Here is a 19078-nt window from a genome sequence, read left to right as displayed (position 1 = left end):
CACTGCCAGAGGGCAGGGACAGATTGGATATTGGGAAGAGATTGATCCCTGTGAGGGTGGGGAGGCCCTGGCACAGGTTGCCCAGAGAAGCTGTGGCTGCCCCATCCCTGGAAGTGTCCAAGGCCAGGTTGGACGGGGCTTGGAGCAACCTGAGCTAGTGGAAGGTGTCCCTGCCCATGATGGAGGGTTGGTTAAATCTTTAAAATCCCTTCCACACCATTCTGGGATTCTGTGATTCAAAGAGCCTTCAACAGCAAAAGAAAAATGTGAATTGTCAAACCACCACGTTTCTTTATTCCTTTCTGTCTTTATTTTGAGACAGACCCAGAAGCAATGAAATCTTTGTTCATCCTTGATGCACTGTTTTTTATTACAGTGTTTTAAAAATGGTCCTGAAAAGAAAAAAAATGTGATCAGCAACCCAAATATCAAGAGATTTCTGTGCAAGAGAGAATATTTCATGATAGGAAGACATTAGAAAACTGAGTAACTGGTACATTTTGATACAACAAGCCTGTGCCATCTCTGTTTCTAGAAGAGTTCACTACATCTGAATTGGAAAGAGTTTAGTCTTCTCAGATCGCAATAGGTCTTTCCTAAGTGGAGTAGGATTCCATAAAAAACAAAGTAGAGGCCATAAATATTGAAGGCATTGCAGGATTGATTTGGGTCTTAAATTTCAGTTTTAAGGGAAGAGAAAAATACAGGAACTCCTGTCTTTCCTCACCTCTTGCCCATTCCAGGTTGGAACTGTTCCATCAGTAGGTGCAGTACAGGTAACAGACGTTAATTTTCCAGCACCAGACACGTTCATTGCTGGACAGATAAGCCATGACAAGCGTTTTTCCTACAATAAAATAAGAATTAGGAAACAACACAGAATTAAATAGGACTGAAAGGGCTGTTTCTCCACGAGCTCTGTTCAGCAAAGTGGTTAAAGATGTGGAGCTCAGCACACCCGGAAAAACCCCATCGCTGCCCTTTGGCCAGAAAATTACTGAGCATCATTAAGTGTGTGAGAGTTCCCTCTCAGAGCATTACCTTACACGTGACAAACAACTGGGGGTTTACTGTAGGTTCCAAAACAGATTAAGGTGACAGGTTGCTGTGCAGAGGTGCACCTCACTATTTTCTCTGACTGATTCATGGTCAGGGAAGAGACTTCAAAAATGAAGCCATTCCTTCCCCCCCAGAGATGACCTAACGAGACACAGTCATGAGATAAGGGTTTGCGTCAGCATCTTTTATGTAAATTCTTTTTTAGGGCTGGTAAGGGAGTGTTACAGTTGGCCACTTCATGAAGGAAAACAAACAGACAGAGTTCTATTTTTAGTCTTCTGAGAGTATAACTCACAAATGCCATTTTTCCAGAGGTGATCCGTTGAGTTTCCACATTTCTGCTCATGGTCAGCCAAGCTTTTAACACGGAATTGCATCTTAAATTCATGTGACAGTTACATACAAATCTTTCGAAGTGCTTCTGATATCTAACACAAAATTCATAGCTTCTTTTTAACATCTTTTAGCATCTTTGAGAGCTTCATCAAAACTCAGTTAACTCCAGCTAAGCGTTTTGAGAACTGCTACATACAACAAGGCAAGTAACCAAACCAAACTCTGTTTTCTCTACTGCCTAAACCAAGGTGAATATAACCGTCCCTCAGATTTTTAGATTCTTTACTGGACACATTTACTGGATCTGTTATTGGTCAGGTAGTTTGAGTGGGTATTTTCCTTGTACAATAGTAAAATCCTAAACAAATCTATACAAGGTGTACCTGTACAACACCATTGTTTTAGCACTGTACAACCAAACAAAAGTGATTTTGATATTTTGAGCATCGGAAGCAGCTTTACCTGCTCTCTGAAGTGTTGCTCCAGAATTCTCGTGCTGGGAAAAAAAAATTAAAAAAGGATTTTAGACACACTGAAGACAATTCAAAGCATTTAACACCCCAAGGAATGGTAATGGATTGAACCTCTGTTCTGCCACTACAGCCCCAGTTCTTTGAACCTTTGGTGTTATGCATTCAAAGAAAGTGTAAATGCAAGTGTGGGATTGTGGGAGAGTTTTCAAAACAAATCAGTGTGGTCATGGTTTATGTTCTTCTTCTTCTTGTCCCTCTTCAAGGAAACATGAGAATAAAAGTCCCTATAGTATTCCATTTGGGGTTTTTTCACATGAAAGAGGTCATAACCATGTACCACGCAGGGAAGGGTTGTGACACTACCATCATGTACAAAATTAATTTGGTGTTGAAAACAGTAACATCAGTCACCAGGAACCACTTCTGGCCCATGAAGATCCCACAAACTGCCCGCTGGTCAGCAGGTATGGCAGCCTGGGTTGTTCCCACCTCCCTGCTGGCAGGTAGAGGCTGCAGGAAGCTGTTCAGACTCTGAGGAACGTGTTCCCAATTTGTCTTGGCTGGTACCTGTGCCGGTTTTCCCTTTGTGTGCGTCACTGGGCGTGCTGGATGGCATTCCTTGATACCGCCGGCGATACACCCGTGTTTGGAGATGGGTGTCATGTTCCACCTGGATGGGAAGTGTGTCCTGCTGAGGGACTGTGCTGCTGTGGTGACATTAAAATACGCTGCCAGTTCACCAGGTGAATTTGGCTAAAGGAGAGGGAGGAGGCACAGCCTCTGCTCCCAGAGACACCCAGCAGTGTCCCAGGCCCAGGACTGTGATGAATTCACAGGTGCTCAGGAGCTCAGTAAGGAGATCTCTGGTGAGAGCAAAGCCAGACCACAAGAGCAGGAGGGGTGGGTTTAGTAAGACCACATCACTGTATTGTGAACCACCTGCACCTCACTCCCATCCCTTGGAAGGGCTGCAGGACACCTGAACCACCCTCACTTACACACTCAGTGTACAAAGAAATGAGGTTATGGATTTTCTCCCTTATTTCCACTGTCCCTAAAGGTGCTTTACTCAAGACTTTGACTTCCTCCAAAGCACGTAAAGTAAAATTGAGTGAACCTGGTGGTAGCAGCTCCCCACCAAAGTGCCCGGTCTTAGCTAAAAGCAGCACTGCATCCAATTTCCCTGCTCCTACACATTTCCCTTCGGAACGGCCGTTCTGGACCTGGAGCTGCCTTACTGATCCCACCAACTGGCTCTACCTCAGGTGAGATGTGGTAGCTTCATTTTGCAGCAGTCTTGCAGCAGGAGCTGTGGGCAGGCTCTTTCAGCATGGCAAGGGGAGCAGCAAAGCTGGGGGCACCCCAAGTTCAGTCCTGCACTGGAGGCTGTCACAGTGCTTCCCAGCTCAGCAGCAAAGGCAAGAACTGGTCCTGGTCTGGGGTGAACCAGCTGGTGCCAGGGGCCTCACAAGGGGCAGCACGATGGAACCACCTGGTAGGGGTTTGCTCTCTCCCTTTGGTGGTTGTCCCCCATCCTGCTGTGTTGCACCATCAGGGAAGGCCACGAAACAAGCTGAGGAGCTGTGAGCCCATCTCTCTAGCACAAACACCAGTGAAAGTGGGGAAAAAACTCCCAAACAAACCCAGACCAAGCTTGTGATCCGCCTTTTTGGTGCCATCACTGGGTTTCATCCTGTTTCTGTATCCTGAGACAGGACCTGAGCTCAGACAGCTGCAGGCATTGGGTGACATCTGCCTGCCCCAAAACCTGGTGGTTTGCACCCAAACTGGGGAGCATAGGATGTACAGACAGCCCCTGACAAGCACGTTGGCAGGAAGAGCAGAGCCCAGGTCTCCTGAGTGGTAATCCTGCCTGCTGGGCATATTCCCTTCCCCGTGGCCTCTGGGCCATGCAGAGCTCATGTCGAAGCCTGCACAGGTTCTATTTTTCATGTTCAGTAAAATTTGACTCAGTTTGTGCCAAAATCTCTCAGGATTCTCCCTCCCCTGTCCCCCATGAGTTATGTTTCCTTGAAAAACCACAACCCTCTCTGAGTACCTTAGAAATGCACCATAAGCACTAAGCCAACACGAGACAATAATAAATGAGGCAGAATTACATGCCAGGATGTGCTGGTGATAATGTTTTCCACTAAAGACGGGAGCAGTGAAATTTTCCAGCACAACAACAGAGGCCCTGCTCCCCCACCCCACGTGAAACACGAGCGAACTTCACCTGCCCACCCTGTGTCCGTCCAGCCCCAAACCGTCCCCACCTGCACCATCACCCGTGGGTGACACACGAAGCCACCAGTGACGAGCTTGGCCAGCCCAGCACTGGCTGACCTTTAAATCCATCTTGTCTTGTCTGCATGCCCAAGAGGAAATCACATGTGTGGCACGAGCCTGACCCAGAAATATTGCAGGGAGTAGGATATTTTGCGCGAATAAGGAAGGGCAGGGTCTGCAAGATGAATCACCACAACAATAATTATCCTGAGGAAAAACCTTGGAGGGTGGATTAACCGTGATAACTTGCCCTTTCAAGGTAACAACAATGCGAGCCGTCAGCTCTTCTGCACGGTGGGGGACAGAAAATGCTTTAGCACAAAGCATAAAAATAAAAATGATGGGAGTTCAGAAGAAGAGATTGCCCAAGGAGGCATCCTTCACTTCCCAACTGCCCCGGCTTCAGCCTGCCATTGTTATACAGTATGCCACAAGAATTGCTTCAAAAACTATTTTTAGCACACCAGCAGCTTTCAGTGAAAATAAATAAAGGGCCAGACAGTTGCTATAAAGACAGGAAATAAACTTTAGAAACTCTTTAGCTTTTGGCTAAGCAGGGCAACTGATTTACACAGTTCCTGAGCGTGCACGATAGTCTCCGATAAGATGAACTCTGACGGTTTTCTCTTTTCTTTCCTCCCATCAGCGCAGTTATAACATCACCATCAGTGCTTTGTGACTGCTCCCCACCTGGAGCAAACACCAAGGCCAGGAACCTCAGGGTGCTGCAGTCTCTGCCTGCACCTCTGGTGTGTATCTCCCACGGTTGTACCACGTGCACCCAGAGGGTTCAGAGCCAGCAACCCCCATGAGCAGCAGCTACAGTGCTGTGCCCATTCCCAGTCCCTGGAGGCAGCCCCTGTGGCCAGGACACATCATCACAGCAGTGTCCCTCTCCCTCCTCAGCCCACCCTGCTGCTTGGCTCAGGCAACAGGAGCACGAGTTCCTCCTGAGGAAGTGGGAAGAGCTCTGCTTGTGTGGCACTTGAACTGCTCAGAGGAGCTTCAAGCATCCCAAAGATGGGCAGAGCCACGGTGGAGGTGAGTGAGACAGGAAATGACCCCCCACCAGAGCAGCACCTCCAGCCCCTGCAGAGCCCCAGTGTGGGTGGGTACAGCTGCCCAGGGAGACCATGAATGACCTGCTGCTCATCCAACACCCCTGCACTGAGGGAGCAATGAGTAAAGGCCCAACACTGTCTGCCAGTTGAAGCAATATTCTACTTTTTGTTATTGAGCCAACCTTGTGTTCAGCCTTGGCTAAATGCACCAAGCTACCATGTTGTCAAGCAGAGCAGTTGGTGGAGAGGTGACTATTTTGCTGCCTTTCAGCTGGTCAAGGGAGGGGATTGTCCCGCTCTGCTCTGCCCTGGGGCGGCCTCACCTCAACATTGGGGCAGTTTGGGGGGACACAATGGAAGGAAGGGATTGAGCCATCAGGAAGTGTCCAAAGGAGGCAACAGAGATGGGGAAGGGCCTTGATTTGAAGCCGTGGGAGGACACTGAGGGCACTTGGTGTGTTCAGCTGGAGCAGAGGAGACTGAGGGGAGACCTCAGTGCAGTTCCAACTGCCTGGGCAGGGGCAGAGGAGGGGCAGGGACTGAGCTCTGCTCTGGGGGGACCAGGGACAGCAGCCAGGGAAGGGCTGGAGCTGTGTCAGGACAGGCTCAGGTTGGATCTCAGCCAAAGGTTCTTCCCCCAGAGGCTGGTTGGGCACTGCCCAGGCTCCCCAGGGCAGTGGGCACAGCCCCAAGGCTGCCAGAGCTCCAGGAGGGTTTGGATGATCCTCTGGGGCACAGGGGGTGACTCTTGGGGCTGGGCCTGTGCAGGGCCAGGGTGGGACTGGATGATCCTTGTGAGTCCCTTCCAGCCCAGCACATTCTGGGATTCTGTAACCAGTTATCTGCCTCAAGTCTGCTCTGAAGAGCTGAGGTGCCACAGCCTTGTCTGTGCTTCACCCCACCTGCCCCAGGGCTGGGAAAAGTGCTGGCATTCCTTCTGTGGATGCTGCCTGGAGCAGGTGCTTCCCAGGGCAAGAGAGAAAACCCCCCCTGTGGTCACTCAAGGTCTGCACTGCCCCTGGACAGGACAGCTCTCTGCAGTAACCCAACCGGGGCAAATAAACCCAAGTCTGGAAAGTGAAACCACGGGCAATCCACACTCTGCTCCAGAGGCAAAGGTTGCTGCACACGGAGCACGAGGCCTCACCTGCCCCTGCTCGTCGCTCACCAGACACGGAAGAGGCTCTGCCTTGCACGGAATCTGTGCTGGGGAGGGAGGTGCTGCCAGACTACGCCGAGGAAAGGCTCTTCCTGCTCCTCTCCCGTTCCAGCTGAACCTCTGCCAGCAGCAAACAGAGCCACGGAAAGTGAAACCACAGCACCGAGTGGGGAAGGAACCTGGAGAAGGTGCTTCTCAGGCGCTGCTCCTTCGCTCGAGCTTGCAGTCACCACAGAACTCCTGTGCCCTTTGCAACCTGTGGAGTAACTTTAATAACAACAAGAAAACGAATGAAAGCATTTCCCTGTCCCAATGGTATGTGGGTACCTTTCCATCTCACTGCTCCTGAGTTATAAGGAGTAAGTAACTGACCATTACTAAGCCTGTTAACAGCTTTATTTGCCTCTGCCACCTCCACTTCATTCTGAACTAGGCTGCTAACATCCTCTAATTTCTCCCCACCAGCCTCTCCTGAATATCCCGGATGCCTCCTGTTTGGAGACAGGTCCATCAGCACTTGAAGGGTGGTCTGGGGGCAAGGTGAGGCCACATTACTTAAACACCTGACTATTTTCTTTGCTTTCTTAGCTGTACACAGAGATCCCCTCTGACTGCAGGAACATCCCTCCCCTCTGTTTTTAATTTAAGGTTTAACAAAGTGATTTTCATATTTTTACATCCCCAAAACATAAAAAAAAACCCTTCAGCCACAGCCCTTCAGCTTGGACTTGTCCTGCCTCCCCCAGTAACAGAACAAGAGTAAAACACCTTATCAATGTGAACAGATCAGTTTTCCCTGTGGTGGAGTTGTTTTCAGCGTGCTGTGATGTGTATTACAAAAGCCAAAGATATAAATGATCAACTGGAAGCTTGAATTAATTTTTCCTCATGTCTAAATTAGGAGGGTGAGTAATTGCTGCAGTAATCGCAGGCAGAGCCTGTTTATCAATGCCAGTGAATAATTGGCTATTAAACAATAGTGCACTTTGCCTTTGAAAATTCACAACACTCCAACAGGAAGCACAGGGCCAGTTTTATATTGGCCTGGTGATGGATGAGAGGAGTGGCAGGATTACAAACGCAGTTTGGGGAAAAGCTTCCTGACGTGTCTCCCCCAAAAGCATCCCTGTGCCTGAAGAGTTATCCTTGCTGCAAGGATAAGCACACAGTGGGCTTAGATTACAGCATCTGAAGTCACAGGGCCAAAATAGCACAAGCCTAATTCTGTAATCAATCACTCCTGATCACAGGCAGCCCCGGGCTGTGCCCCGAAACCACAGGCAGGAGCTGCCTCTTGTTTTCTGGTTTTGTACACGCGCCCGTCTGCCACTGTCTGACCTCACCCTTTGTTCATCACAGCATCTGGCCCTCTTATCTTCCTTCTGCCCTCCCATTTTCCATGCCAAGCCTATCCTCTTCCCACCATGCTCCTCATCCCTTCCTCTGACAACTCTGGATCAGATCCCTGTCCTCCCAGTGTACCACCCTCCCTGCCCAGCTCCACCAACCCCTCACTCCACCTGCTTTTCAGTGCCACCACTCCATTTCTTTCCCCTCCTGGACTCTGTGTGCTCACCCCAGGCACCCACAGCTCCTCCAGCTCCCAGGAACTCACCTGTGCTCTCTTCCTCTTCCAAGCCTCTTCCTTTCTCTGAGCTTTCTGGAGCAGGAGCAGACATGGTGCAAATGACTGGGGATCCCTCCTGTTCCTGTTACTTTCAAGCCCTTTCTCTTGCCCAATCTCTCCTCATCCTCCTCCAGGATTCACCCAAAGCTCTTTCTTCTCCTCCCAGACTCCCCCACCCACTGTTGGTGGTGTCAGGTTCTGGTGTGACAACCCAACCAGTCTCTCATGTTGGCATCTCCATATCCTTGCTCCTTCACTTCATCCACAGCTCGTTTGACTCTCTCAGTCACTCTCAAATGGTTAATCTGCAATATTCTCCACCAACCACTGCTCTTCCTCACCTCCCTGCTGTGCAAATCCCCCCTCTGCTCACTGCTCATCCAGATAATTCAATTAGTTTTCCCCTGCTCCTCTGTTCGCAGACCTCTCCTCCCTGTCCTTTTCTCAATTTGAAAATTGCTCATTTACTTTCAGGCTTCATTTCAGTTCCAGTCTAGACTGTTCTCCCAGAGTCTGACTGAATTTCACTTTTTCCCCCCCAAAGCTGTTAACACAGCAGCAAATTCATTCTCTCTACCTCTGTACCATCACCTTCCCAACTAAGCAGCTGTAAGATCCAGCTGAATCTGAACAAGTGTATCTGCAACTCTGGCTGATGCAACTCCTGGCTCTCTTCTCCTGGCTCCCCTGTCCTCCTAGGAAATATGAGCTGACTGGTTTTGCTCACCTCTGCGGTAGGGCACTGGTCTGTTTTCCCTTCCAGTGGCATCTCCATGACATTTCACTGTCTTTCATCCTTCTTTCATCCCTTTTAATTCTAATTATCCTTAACTCTTTCTCATTTAGCCTTGAATTCTGCAATTTCCCCTTCACTAACATCCTTTAGCGTCTCCTTTCTTTAAGATGTACCAAAATGTCCTTGATTTCCCTCTTGTCCTTCCAGACTCTGGTCCCTCCCATAGCTCACTGCTGTTTGTAATATCCTGGTGTTCCTCTGGAAGTTTCTGCCCCTCACATCTTACAGAAACTTCTCTGGTGGAGGTCTCTCATCTCTTCTTCTTACCAAGATGTCAGTCAGCCACTTCCTTTTATCTTCATTTGCTTTTAGCACAGCTGACCATGCTCCTTTGGAGCCCTTGTTCTCTGGACTCAGCCCCCCTCATCCCCAGCCCCCAGCACATTTGCTAAGCAGTTTTCAGCAGCCTTGAACAGCTCTTGGTCTCTTTTCTCCTACATCCCCTTTCCAAGGGAAAACCACCCACCAAACAAACCAAAAACCCAAACTCACCTCCATACCCAAACTCACTGCCCACCTCTGCAGGGATGTCTCCTGTTTTACTGCTCAACTCCAGACCTGCCCTTTCTTTCCAACTAAAAAGTAAATAATAACAACAAAAGCTCTTTCTGTAGGATCAGCTCTTACTTAGATCTACTTTTAACTGGGGCTCATCCTGGCTAAAGCAAAGCTTGTGCCCATGTCTCAGCAGAACCCCACTGTCCATCACTGACACCACGACCAGGTCTGTCCACAGCCCACCACAACCCGTGCTCTCTCTCCTAGTGCCCAGTTTATGAATCCTTCAAAAATGGTTTAATTCTCTTGAAGTTTTTCCACACTGTGTCCTTGCAAAAGCACATCACTTCTGCAGCCACCTCTTTCCCATACTGAGGAGTTCCTTTTTTACTGTGTCACTACCAAGAAGCCCTGGCTTGCAAAGCCCAGGGATCTGTGCAGGACTGGGGCACCTGACACAGGAAACGTGTGGACCTGTTGGAATGAGTCCAGAGGAGGCCATGGAGATGCTCCAAGCACCTCTGCGCTGGAGCCAGCCTGGGAGAGCTGGGGGGGTTCACCTGGAGAAGAGAAGGCTCCAGGGAGACATCAGAGCCCCTTCCAGGGCCTGAAGGGGCTCCAGGAGAGCTGGAGAGGGACTGGGGACAAGGGATGGAGGGACAGGATGAGGGGGAATGGCTTCCCACTGCCAGAGGGCAGGGTTAGATGGGATATTGGGAAGATATTCTTCCCTGTGAGGGTGGGGAGGCCCTGGCACAGGTTGCCCAGAGAAGCTGTGGCTGCCCCATCCCTGCAAGTGTCCAAGGCCAGGTTGGATGGGGTTTGGAGCAACCTGGGCTAGTGGGAGGTGTCCCTGCCCATGGCAGGGGGTGGAATGAGATGGAATTATCAGAATCCTTTCCTACCACAAATCCATTAGCAAATCTATAAATCCTCCCAGGAAGCTTTTCCGTCTGTGCCCCCTACTTGGTTCAAGCACAGTGCTGACACCTTTGAAGTAGCCCTTACTCTCTGGTCCATAAGAAATTAATTTCACAAGAGCACAGTCTTCTGGGATGTCTAAAGGGTTTGTGTGTGCACTTGCTCCCCCCTGGCCATGGTTCCCAAAACTCCCAGGAATACTCCAGTAAAGGCTGAAATTTTTGGTGTCTTTCTGGGCTTTCCCTTCCAATGAGCAGCACAAAGAACTCCCTCCCTGACAAGGGCAGTCACTGGAACCAGACCAGCAAGAACATGACTGGAAGGCTGGTTTAACCCAAAGCAGAACTCCAAGGTTGTGCCTGGAAGCCCCTTCCAGCTCAGAGAGCAGACACCAAATACTTTGCTTATCCTCTGTGACTACATGAGAGTCTTGGACCGAGACATGAAGCTTCTTAGAAAAATGACCAATTTTGGCAGATGGACACTAGAACCAGTAATTAAGCTGCTGAATGTCCTCACCTGGCCATCAGAGAGATGGCCTCACCTCTGGCTGCAGTCTCAGTGACACCTGAGTGGTGTCACCACACAGGAGCTGCAGCAGGAGGGCAGCACAAAACTTCAGCTTCCTAACACCAAGTCTGTTCATATGGCTTGACCCAGCAAGGTCTGCTGAATCCAGTGAGGCCAGAACCACCCACAGCCACCAAACCCTTAGCCCAGACCCCCCAAGAGCCCCCAGCCCTTGTGGCCTGGTCCTGATGTGCCTCCATTTACACCTTCTCCACTACACAAAGTACATGCTCGGACTCGATCCCGACGTATTCCGTGTCGTTAGACCCCCAACAGTTTACAATTATATGTTTAATACCTTTAAAGTATTTACTCCACAATTACTCTTTGGAAATGTATAACTGGAGGGCTGTGTTACCAGGCCCACGGTAAACAGATGTGCTCCAAGTGTCTGTACAGGCAACCTTTCCAAAAACATGAATTAGCCTAGTCAAGCGTTTTCCACGAACGCATTTTTGACAGATCAGTTAATACTGTTTACATAATTTGAAACTAAATATTGAATGCAGGCCTGTTTTGCCTTACATCTTGACATAAAATATATCTCTCTGTAGGTAGATTGGGAAATGTTCCCGGCTTTGCAAGGAGATAGGAAATTATTGATAAGAGCCCTGATATCTGCAATACAATACACTTTCCAAGGGTTCACAGAATTCCCCCAAAGTTCTCCTATTAGCAAAGGCTGTTTGAACAAACTTGGCTGGAAAACAAAATTTGTTTCCTTACTTTTTCCTTTTTTTTTTTTTTTGAACCTGCAGTGCTATTTTAAGACCAGTTTTATGGTTCCAGTTTAGGCAATGGCTAAAACGGAAGGGAAAAAAATGACAATATTTCATAACGTTTACGTGGCTCACTCCTGACTCTCTCTCACACCATGATATCACCGTGGCCTCGTGTGTTTTTGGTGACATCTTGACATCAGCCTTGTAAAAGTGCACCTCAAATACTTGAATAGAGGAAAAGGGAAGTTTTATTTTGGAAAAAAAAGACAGGGTTTGAGTTCTATCAGTTTAATTATAGTTATATGGAGATATTAATCTAGTCATAGTCTCAAAATGTCTTCTGCTGATTGCCAGATTTGTAAATATGTGTTAGCCCAAGGTCAGGCCCCATCACAGCAAAAAGCAGACCTGTGTCTTTCTGTGCCCTCCTCCCCATCATTCCACTTTCTCCACCCTTTCTCTCCTTCCTGCCGTGAACATGAGCTTGCTTCCCCTCATCTCCACATGATTTCCTCATGCTATTTGTTACCCCTTCCCATACACAGCTTTGTGACTCCGCCCTGCACATGGCCAGGGGATGGACACCACCCTTGTTGTCCCGGAGGCTGTTCCCCACCCAGCCAGCCGTGCCCTGTGCCGGGCACATCCCCCCAGCCCGGCCGACTCAGAGCCCACGGTGCTGCTGCAGTGACAGTGGCCAGCTCTGCCTCATCCTTCTCCTCACCCTGCTGCTGCAAGGAACTGCCAGAGCTCAGCTTATGCCCTGACAAACCACTGGTCCCAGCAGGTTTTGCCCCCAGAAGTCCCTCTGCAGCCCTCCTTTGTTCAACACCAGCTGGCCACAGCTACCAAAGATGTCCCAGCTCTCTTCCCTCCACACGTGCTATTGCTGCGCCATCTCTGTTTACCTGGGGAGAACCTGATGGCTTTGGAAATACCTTCTTAGAAATACCTTCTGCAGCTTTCTGGTTCTTGCACTGCCTGGAAGACTGTCTCATATTTTCTGGATCAGATCCATGGTGCTTAAGACCTTTCTTTGGCAATGAATAATCTGCTTTGATGGTTCATCTTTTCACCTCTGTGTCCATTAATAAATGTGTAAAGGAAATGTCAGGTCTTTTTTTTTAAAAAAAAAAAAAGGCAAAAATAGTATTTGTCTAAATGCACTTTGTGATAACAAAGGAATATTATTTTTTTGCAAATGCAATATATTCCCCAGTGTGTTTGTAACACATAACTTACTTTGGAGTGGAATCAGAAAAGTCTCCCAAAGAAGCTGTGTGGGAAAACACGTAATTCAAAACAGTCTGGATGAGCAGCATCTCTGTGAACAAATAGCTGTGTTTATGCCTGTCAGGGGACAAGAGGTAAACAAAGAGAACAAAATGAGCCACTGAGAACTGGAGGTCACTGCATGTTGTGCAGTGGGCATGTGGTGACACTCATGTTGCTTGAGGGAGCAGAAGATGCAGACCAGTGGGGTTCACGTACTTAGCTCAAAATGACTGGCAAAAAGAGGTTTGTTTCTCCAGTTCTGCTACTGATATTAAGGACTGCTGTTGGAGAGAGCAGTTTACTTCAAGTATACTAATGATTAGCTCCTTCTCTGGTATGTGCAGCACAGGCAGAGGTTCCGAACTCCAAGCACTCGAGGTGGTAACCAGGGAGGGGAGCACAGCCTGCAGCTGTAGGCAGGGTTAAGCCCAATCCCATTTTGGAATACAGCCCCAAGACCAGCCCAGAGTGTGCTTGCACGTGCCACAGCGAACTTCCTACTCCTGGAGAAAGGGAAAAGTTCAAGGGATTTACAAAACAGCACATGAACAACCCCCAAGTCCTCTTGACTGTGTTTTTTTAGAATTGGTGTTCATGTCTTCATACAGGGAGAATTCCAAGACCCAACCATATGAGTTTGCCCCAGAAGCAGGGCTGGGTGGAGCTCACCAGCTCAGGCTTGGAGCAGCTTCATTAACCTTGGTATGATGTAAAGTATTCCTTTATCTGCACTTGGATTAAAAAGTCTGAGCAAACCCTGAGAAACCCTGGACTCACAGACCATGTTTTCAGGAGCTCCTCAGGCCGTGTCCAGCTCCAAAAGCCAGCAGATTCGTCAGAGGCCATGGCAGAACAGAGCCTGCCTGGGTGCTCCCACACAGACACAGCTCTGCACCGTACAGGCACAAACCAGCTGCATCTTCCGAGTCATTGAGCAGCCAACAAACTCCTAAATCAGCCAAACAGAGCCGTTCCAAAGCTCTTTCCTCTCCCCAACTGGCTTCTAATCATCTATCCCCATCCCCAAAGCTCCCACAGCCCTCTGAGCCCATCAGTTCCTAACTCGATGGAGCTGCAGGTAATTAGCTCCCAGACAGCTGTCCATGCCCAAACTCCTTCTGCTCCCTGGCTTGATTCACTGCTGGGGTCACCATCAGCCTGGCTCAGATGGGCCCTATCTGGAGGACACCTCAGTGGAACCTGGGGGTCTGAGCTTCCCCCTCAAAAGGTACAACATTCCTGAGGTTTCTGTCCCTGGCCTGAGCTCACCAGACACTTGATTGCATCACCAAATCAACTGATTAATCACAACAAGGCACCTTTTCATTGCCACAAGGGTTCAAAACCCACCCAGATTTGCTCTGGAAAGCTCTGGTCAGGCGGCTCTCGCCCTTCCTGAGCTCTGATCTGCCACAGCTCCTCACGGATTTCACTCCTCGCTTTTTATTGGTCCTTTTGCAGTCCCACGGATACATCTGTAAGCTGAGAAGCCACTGTGGTTGCTGATGACATGACACATTGCAGGAGTGGGCCAAGGAGAGCTCAGGAAATTAACTGAGTTTGCAAATCTTATTTATTTATTTATTGTATTTTTTTCCACACGCTTTTAGGAGGTAGCAGATTCTTAAGGCAGACTGTTGGTATATTAACCTCACGTTTTTGCTGCTGAAAAGACTCTCTGGTCTGACTTCTACAGGAGGTGTTTTGACAACAAAACAGTGCAGCTATGATTAGCCTGATAAAAGGGAGCCAGAGCTGGAGTATTGATGGTATGTGCATCTAGGATCTAGTTACAAAATGGGCTTTTAACCACATTTTCCCTTGTGAATTCATGTTATCAGAGGCCATCTGAAAAAAAAAAAAAAGACAGACAACCTTTCTTTTTCATTTTAGGTGGGTATGTTTCTTGTATTTCTTTATGCTTATGAAAAATGAGACATTAATAACCTTGACTAGAACCACACACTGAGCAGACTGTGCAAACTTCCTTACTCAGCTTCAGTAACCCCTGCTGAGACCAGGAGCAGCAGTGACCCTCTTTAACTACTGGATCCAGTTGTGGTTTTGTGAGGGAGCCCAGCAATCCTGAAGGATTGTATCAAGACCGACAGACTTTTCGAGCTTCTTTTTTTTTGCATCTAATTTATTTTGAGAATACATTTTCAGAGCTGATTAGCTGGTGTACTAAATCACTGCACTGCCTAACCCCAAAAAGCAACCCTGACTAACAATTAACAATAGAAACACCATTGTGGCAACAAGTGATGGATGGCTCCAGGGTGTAGCTTGGGCCTAGGCTTTGTTCAGAAGAAAGTTGCTGCTGCTAAATAAAGACATGGGTAGTAAAAGGTGAGAGCAAAGAGATCATATCTGGAATAAAACTATTTGCTCTGCTTGGGGATATGTTTCCTCATAGCAACGAGCATCTCAGGAGAGGCAGGGGAGACCCATGGCTCAGATCACCAGTCTGGCACCACAGAGTCATGGAGTGGTTTGGGTTGGAAGGGACCTTAAAGCTCATCCAATTCCACCCCTACCATGGGCAGGGACACCTCCCACTAGCCCACGTTGCTCCAAGCCCCGTCCAACCTGGCCTTGGGAAATTCCAGGGATGGGACAGCCACAGCTTCTCTGGGCAACCTGTGCCAGGGCCTCCCCACCCTGAGAGGGAAGAATTTTCCCATCTCACTCTGCCCTCCTTCAGCTTAAGGCCATTCCCCCTTGTCCTATCACTCCACACCCTTGTGAAAAATCCCACTCCAGCCTCCTTGTAGGCCCCTTTAGGCACTGGCAGGACCAGTAGAACCAAACCTCTCTCTGCCATAGCCTGGAACAAAACAGGCTCTCAAGGTTCCTTCTCTTGGGCTGTGGGTGAAGCACAGTGGAAAGGTCACTGTTTTCTCTCAGGTTGTACATTTAAGACTTGTACGTAGGGCCTGTGATTTCAGGCCTGCAGAGCCCCTCTGCCCTGTGCCCTGGCAGCCAGGAGGGACATCCCTGTCCTGGGGCATCAGGGAGGGGATTGTCCCGCTCTGCTCTGCCCTGGGCCGGCCTCACCTCAACATTGGGGCAGTTTGGGGGGACACAACGGAGGGAAGGGATTGAGCCATCAGAGAGTGCCCAAAGGAGGCAACGGAGATGGGGAAGGGCCTTGATTTGAAGCCGTGGGAGGACACTGAGGGCACTTGGTGTGTTCAGCTGGAGCAGAGGAGACTGAGGGGAGACCTCAGTGCAGTTCCAATTCCTGGGCAGGGGCAGAGGAGGGGCAGGGACTGAGCTCTGCTCTGGGGGGACCAGGGACAGCACCCAGGGAATGGCTGGAGCTGTGTCAGGGCAGGCTCAGGGTGGATCTCAGCAAAAGGTTCTTCCCCCAGAGGCTGGTTGGGCACTGCCCAGGCTCCCCAGGGCAGTGGGCACAGCCCCAAGGCTGCCAGAGCTCCAGGAGGGTTTGGCTGATCCTCTGGGGCACAGGGGGTGACTCTTGGGGATGGGTCTGTGCAGGGCCAGGAGATGAACTCGATGATCCTTGTGGGTCCCTTCCAGCGCAGCAGATTCTGGGATTCTGTGGTTCCTTGGAGCTGGATGTCCCACTGGCTGCCAGCCCACACCCAGTGAGTGCAGCATCCTGGTCCATCCAGGCTGCCCCACACCCGGGCAGGGGCTGCTGAGCACACACCAGCTGGTCTCCCCGAGGCAGAGTGAGCCAGGCTCTCCTCTCCTCCTGCCTTGGAGTCTCTCCCTGGTCAGGTCAGAGGAATGTGTTTGGAACAGGCCTGTCCCTTCCTGATGTGCTTCATGGAGGAGCATAAACTGCCTCCCAGGTTCCTGCAAATAGGACAAAGGGTTCTTCCAGAACAATCCTGAGAGCTGGTTTTGTACCTGCAGCCCACCTTCTCCTGAATCAGGATCTCTGGGATTTCTTTTAAATCCTTTTAAGAGCATAGTTTCAAGTTCATTTCTGTTGCTACAGGCAATTTTCTGATTCCTACTTTTCTGTCATTCATTTCTAATTATTTTTCTAAGGTTTGTGTTAATTTACCAATTTTCCTAAAACTTATTACTCTACTCTGTTAAGAGAAGTAGAATAATTTATCATAATGCCTCCTATTGATTATATTATGCAGATATTAGAATCTATTTATTAGAAATAATAAAAATGAAGACATAGTGTAAAAAAGGAAGCTGGATATACATGCCCTGTAAAACAGGTGTCAGGTAAAGATTAGTTACTGCAGACCACTCAGAAGGCATCATGGTTGAAAGGACCATTTAAGGTCTACAGCATTTTAAATAATGATTAAAAAACTCTGAGAAATTTTGCCAAACAAGCCAAACTACCTCCTTTAATCTACACAGGAATGTTATTTTATATATGCTTCACATGCCCACACACAGATGCTCACGTATATCTAGGTCACAACTTTTTTAGGAATGAACAGAGCAAGTTATTGATTAGCCCAGTAAATTATTTATCTTCATTTTCTGAGAAGGCTTTGCCATTTTCTGCTCTTCCTGAACCTTAAGACAAGTTTGCTCAGCCTTGACCTATCCCATACCTTTGTGCTGTGCTAAACAGATGACTTGCTGAGGTTGAATTATACTAAACATCAGAAATGCAAAAAAAAAAAAAATCCCCAAAATGAAGCCTAAAGAGGTCCTGCACCGTGTTTTATGTGCCAGATCACCAGAGCGGGGAATATGGACTGAAACTCTGAAGCAAATTTAAAATGACCTCCCAGTTATGTTATTGTTCAGAGGGTAGATTTGCTTTTTGGAAAGGAAGTTTCGTTTCAGGATGAGACTCCTGAGACTTTTTGTGCCCATTTCTGCTCAAGGACTATTGAACCAATGTGACCAGTTGCACTAAGAGCAACAAAAAAAGCAACAATCCTCACCTCCACCCTGTGTCCCAGAGTCCTGTTCAGCAGCAGCTCCGTCACTCACCTGCAGTATTTTGGAGGTTGTTTTGGATGGTCCTAGCCTTTAGAAGCCCAGCTGATGGATCAGGACATCACTGTCCTGAGCTATATATGAAGCAAAAAATACAGACCTTCATTGCCAAATCTGCACAGGCAAAACAGATGCTTTGGTGAGTGGCTGCAGTGGCAGGGCACATTCTGACACTTAGAAAGCTGCTCGATGGGCACAGAGGACAGTGTGCTGAGCAATCCACACCTCCTCACAGGACTGATAACACTGATGGCACAGAAGTACAGGCCAGATGTTTGGGCAAGGTGCATGTTTGGTCCTGCATGAGGCAGCATGGCCTGTTTAACCTCACAGAGCTCAGCAAACAGCTCCGTCTGTGTGTGCTGGAGGAGCCTGTTGTGTGCAGGGTAAGGCAGCTCTCCCAGATGCCCTGCTGGCTGAACACCCATTGCTCCCTGCACATGGTGAGGTGCATGGCACTGTTAGCATCAACACATAACATCCTTGCTGGTCAGAGGAAAGGATGGACAACTGCAGACTGAAATCCGGCCTTTCTGCCTGCTCTTGATGGCATTTGCCTTTGCTGGAAGGTTGCTCTCCCACCCGAAGAGGATCTACCCTAAGCCTCGAATTTATTCTCACCAATACATGCTGCCTTCTATTCACACCTGGCCCACCACCTTGTACCTGGTGCTGGATGTGCTCCAGGGCTGGGAGCCTGCTTTGCTCCACTGGAGGCTGCAAAAGCCTTGGGGCAGCTGCTCCCACCGCCCCAAATGCCCTGTAGGTGCTGAGGGCTGCCCACTCTGTCCACTGCTGCCCGCGCTTCCCTCTCTCCCTGTTCTTCCCCCTCTCCCTGCTCCTCCCTCTCCACCCGCTCTCCCCTCTCTCCCACCGCTCCCTCGGCTGCAGTTCCCGCCGTCCCCGCCGAGTGTCGCTCTGATAAAGAGGTTGCGGCGGGCGCTGCTCGCGGGGCTCGGGGCGTCCGTGCATCCCCCGCACCCCCTGAACCCCCCGCACCCCGAGCCCCCCACACTTCCCACCCCCCGCACCCCTTGGACCCTCACACGCCCTGTACTCCGCACCCCTCGTAGTCCCGCACCCCTCAGTCCCGCACCCAGCCCTCCCCGCACCCTGCGCCCCCCCCCCCCCCCCCTCAGTCCCGCACCCAGCCCTCCCCGCACCCTGCGCCCTCCCCCCCCCACTGGACCCCGCACTCCCTCACCCCCCGCACTTCCTGCACCCCGCACTTCCCATCCCCAGACCCCGCGCCCCTCGTACTCCCGCACCCCGCCCTCCCGTACCCCCCCCCCCCCCCCCCCCCCCCCCCCCCCCCCCCCCCCCCCCCCCCCCCCCCCCCCCC

At 49.7% G+C, this 19078-nt stretch overlaps 1 long non-coding RNA gene across 1 annotated transcript in view; it reads right to left on the bottom strand.

Moving 5' to 3' along the window:
• Positions 1 to 306: 306 nt before the first annotated feature.
• The window catches only part of LOC108507188, a 19690-nt gene continuing 918 nt past the window's right edge, over positions 307 to 19078 (bottom strand). The window contains exons 2-3 of the long non-coding RNA XR_001878024.1: positions 728 to 847; positions 307 to 392 (exon numbers count right to left, since the gene is read on the bottom strand). This is a non-coding gene — a long non-coding RNA (uncharacterized LOC108507188). The remainder of the gene's footprint in view (positions 393 to 727; positions 848 to 19078) is intronic.

This window comes from Lepidothrix coronata, unplaced genomic scaffold (assembly GCF_001604755.1).
Source record: "Lepidothrix coronata isolate B3197 unplaced genomic scaffold, Lepidothrix_coronata-1.0 Scaffold244, whole genome shotgun sequence".
Classification (NCBI taxonomy): Eukaryota; Metazoa; Chordata; class Aves; order Passeriformes; family Pipridae; genus Lepidothrix; species Lepidothrix coronata.
Note: the sequence above shows the minus strand (reverse complement) of the source record. Positions and strands in the feature narration are given on the sequence as shown.